Raw genomic sequence first — 4,321 nt, 5'->3', positions numbered from 1 at the left:
CGGTTGGGGCTGGCAAGTGACATGGTGGTTAAGGGCGTTGTACTCCCACATGGCTGACTGTGGTTCGAGTCCCGAACCTGGCGGCTTGCTTTCTCACTTTCCATCTCTCTCTCTCTCCTTTCTCTCTATCCTTCTGGTCAAATTAAAATAAACAAAGTTAAATAAAATAATTAAAAAAAAAAAAAAGAAAACCAGAAGAAGCTTATCGGTCTGTGGAAGAAGATGAACAAGTAAACTAGTACAAGTCTGTGTGCTATGGCAGCTGTGACAGGCCACTGGGGGTACCAAGGAGTGCTATGTCCCTCAAATCCTGGGTGGATGCCCAGGAAGCCTTCTGAACTGATCAACTTGCCTTCCCTCTTGCCAGCTGTTTAAGCAAGTCATCCCAGACATTCCCAAGGAGAAAGAGAAAGAAAGTACCATTTCCTTGTCCTTCGTACAATTCCTCCTCCATCTCTTTTCAGGATTTTGGACACCCAGGCACACACGTCTTGTGTGTTTTTTCAGCTGCTGGGTCCAGGACTCAAATTGCATCATCAACCGTATGGGATCCAGTTGCCCTAGCCACCATGTATGGGCTGACCTGGGAAATTATTTTTTGACTGAAAAGCATACAGTAATTTCTCATACATTCACCTGCAATCATAATAGCATACAATCTAATTAGTCACTTACATAATCTAAATTCATCTTTTGGGCAAGGAAAGCAAGATTTTTAAGCAGTGCTTGCTTTGAACCTGATGAGAACCAGCCCTACGTGAAGACTTGAATTAGTCCCTATTGCTCCTATAAGAAAGGGCCACAAGTTTAGTGCGTAAAAACACCATGAATACAGTGCTCTGGAGGCCAGAAGTCAAAAATCAGACTCACTGAGCTAAAATCAAGGTGGTGTCATAGTTCCTTCTGGAGGCTGCCTGCATGTCCCTAGTTGGTGACTGTTTTCTAGAATCCCTTCAGCCTCTAGCTCCTGTCATCACATCTCCTTTCTCTTCTGTAGTCTGCCTCCCTCTTGTAATTAAAGTTAGAGCCCATCCAGATAACTCAGGATAATCTTCCCCTCAGGATCCTCAGTTTAATCCCATCCGTAAAGTCTCTTTTACCACATAAGGAAAGATCCACAAGTTCTGGGAATTAGGACATGAGTATCTTTGGAGGCCATTATGCTGCCTACCAAGACTTTATTGGTTCATCCTGCTCCCCAAAAGAACCATTCTTTATTGAAGTTAAAGATAAAATGTTGTAAGATTGTAGCCATTTCCCTCAACATAGAGACCTCACTAGCCAGCTGTCCAATATTGCTGACCTATTTGCTGAGTAAGGGTGGTAGATTTTACTTCAGTGACCTCCAAAGAATGACACATCTTGGTGTACATGGCTGCCCACTGTGACTCTGGATGAGCTATGTGACCTGATTTGGCCAATGGTATGTAAGCAAGGCAAGGTTTGATAATGTTACATAAGGCAGCATGCCTTCTCGGGACATCATCACCCTTGGGGACAAGCTTCCCCACCTCCCTCTCCTGTGTTTGAAGCTTGAACTAGACTGCTGAATGTAGAGACATTTGTGGACAAAGGTTCTGTAAATGGCATGATAGTAAACTTTTGCTTGTGGGCCCTCGCATCTCTGGGATTACCATAATCATTCAGCTCTGACATTAAAGTACAGAACTATCCATAAATAATATGTAAGTTAATAAGCATGGTTGTGTTCCAGTGAAACTTTAAGGATACTGAAATTTGAATTTCATATAATTTTCACATATCACAAAATATTTTTCTTTTGATTCTTTTCAACTATTTAAAAATGTAAGAATTATTTTTTAAAACTATTAAAAATACAGAAACTTGGGACCAGCAGATAACATAATTTGTACATCATTGGACTCCCATATAGTTGACCGTGGCTCAAGTCCCGGACCCAGCAGCTTGAATTCATGCTGGTCGGGTGTGCACGTGTGCCCAATATCCCAAGAGGAGAATGGAGAAGGGACTGCAGCATGGCCATCCTCCCTGGGGGGTGATTTCTCACTTTCTGTCTCTGTTTCTCTCTGTCTCTCTGGTGAGTGCACACTCCTATACAAAACGCTCTTTTAAAAAAACAAACAAAAAACTGTTGGGGCTGGCAGATCGTGTAGTGCTTAAAGTGCTGATCTTCCACATGGCAGTCTGTGGTTCAAGCCCAGGACCTATGGCTTAAAAGTCATGCTGGGCATGTGTGTGTGTGTGTGTGTGTGTGTGTGTGTGTGCACGTGTGAGAGAGAGAGCCCAAAGTCCCAAGAGGAGAATGGAGGAGGGGGTAAGGCAGCATGCCTTCTCGGGACATCATCACCCTTGGGGACAAGCTTCCCCACCTCCCTCTCCTGTGTTTGAAGCTTGAACTAGACTGCTGAATGTAGAGACATTTGTGGACAAAGGTTCTGTAAATGGCATGATAGTAAACTTTTGCTTGTGGGCCCTCGCATCTCTGGGATTACCATAATCATTCAGCTCTGACATTAAAGTACAGAACTATCCATAAATAATATGTAAGTTAATAAGCATGGTTGTGTTCCAGTGAAACTTTAAGGATACTGAAATTTGAATTTCATATAATTTTCACATATCACAAAATATTTTTCTTTTGATTCTTTTCAACTATTTAAAAATGTAAGAATTATTTTTTAAAACTATTAAAAATACAGAAACTTGGGACCAGCAGATAACATAATTTGTACATCATTGGACTCCCATATAGTTGACCGTGGCTCAAGTCCCGGACCCAGCAGCTTGAATTCATGCTGGTCGGGTGTGCACGTGTGCCCAATATCCCAAGAGGAGAATGGAGAAGGGACTGCAGCATGGCCATCCTCCCTGGGGGGTGATTTCTCACTTTCTGTCTCTGTTTCTCTCTGTCTCTCTGGTGAGTGCACACTCCTATACAAAACGCTCTTTTAAAAAAACAAACAAAAAACTGTTGGGGCTGGCAGATCGTGTAGTGCTTAAAGTGCTGATCTTCCACATGGCAGTCTGTGGTTCAAGCCCAGGACCTATGGCTTAAAAGTCATGCTGGGCATGTGTGTGTGTGTGTGTGTGTGTGTGTGTGTGTGCACGTGTGAGAGAGAGAGCCCAAAGTCCCAAGAGGAGAATGGAGGAGAGGGGATTGCAGTGTGACCATCCCCCCCGGAGGGGTGATTTCTCATTTTTTTCTATCTCTCCATCAAGTGCACATCCTCTATAACAAAAATACTTCTTATAAAAAAAACCAAACCTGTAGCTACAGGGAATGCTTTTTCACTTTTCCTCTCTCTCTGGCCCGCACACGTGCCCTCTGGCAAAATGAGAAAAGAAAAAGAGAGAGATAAGCTTAACTTTTCTTGCACAGTCATTTCTCAGACTACAAGAGTCTACCTAGCTGCAGAAGAGGTGGGGTGTACAAGTCTTGATAGATACTTTAGAAAGAAAAGGCTGGCTTTGCAAGCACTATAGGAATCTGGAAACAGGGTTTCTCAGCACTATCCTGCTAAATGCAAGTTTGAGTTTCCGTATAGCAGGCAATTTGGGGTGATTCTTGGGAAAATATGAAAATTTGAGTTCTCTCGTTTTACAAAAGTAACTACCTACCAATGAATACACTCACCCACCTCCCATAGATTTTTGAAGATAATTCTGATCAACATTATGTTAAAGTGTACAGGTGTAGTTCAATATGAGACTTCTACCATAATAAAGAGCAATACATTTTGTGCAAATATTTACCACTAGTAATTATATTAATATATCCTGCTCAATAGATTTTCAAAGGCAACCGGTATATTAGTATACCAGGGCAGACTATGAGTGCAGACCATGGTCTCCAATATGAGGCTAGTAAAACATACAAGTTGCAACCAGAGAAAAACAAACAGATAATCCCGCTAGTCATAACTGATGCCCTGGTTGCTGTCCTCAGCTTTCTGTTTTTGTTCTCATGCTGCACATACTCTTGATCCTCTTAAGCCCAAGATACCAACAACGCATGCAAATCATCACTTGTGCTCCCAGAGTACATCTGAAGGAAAGCGGAGTGCTTTTCTGTTACTAGGGTGAAGCTATGAGGAGGAAAGATTTATTTTGCTGCAGTAGATAACAAAAAGCCCATCTCAAATGCTTTAGAATAACAAAAGAAATGATTTGGAGAGTGGTGGAATACATGTCAAAGATAAAAAGGGGAAACAGCCCATCTTTGATTGGATAGTAGAGATGAACTCATCTAATTATTAAACATATAAATTTTTTTTTTTTTTTTTTTCTACTAGGCACGTGCGCTCGCCTGACAGAGAGAGAGAGAGACAGAAAGCAAAAA

The sequence above is a fragment of the Tupaia chinensis genome, unplaced genomic scaffold, assembly GCF_000334495.1.
Source record: "Tupaia chinensis unplaced genomic scaffold, TupChi_1.0 Scaffold000402_1, whole genome shotgun sequence".
Lineage (NCBI taxonomy): Eukaryota > Metazoa > Chordata > Mammalia > Scandentia > Tupaiidae > Tupaia > Tupaia belangeri.
Note: the sequence above shows the minus strand (reverse complement) of the source record.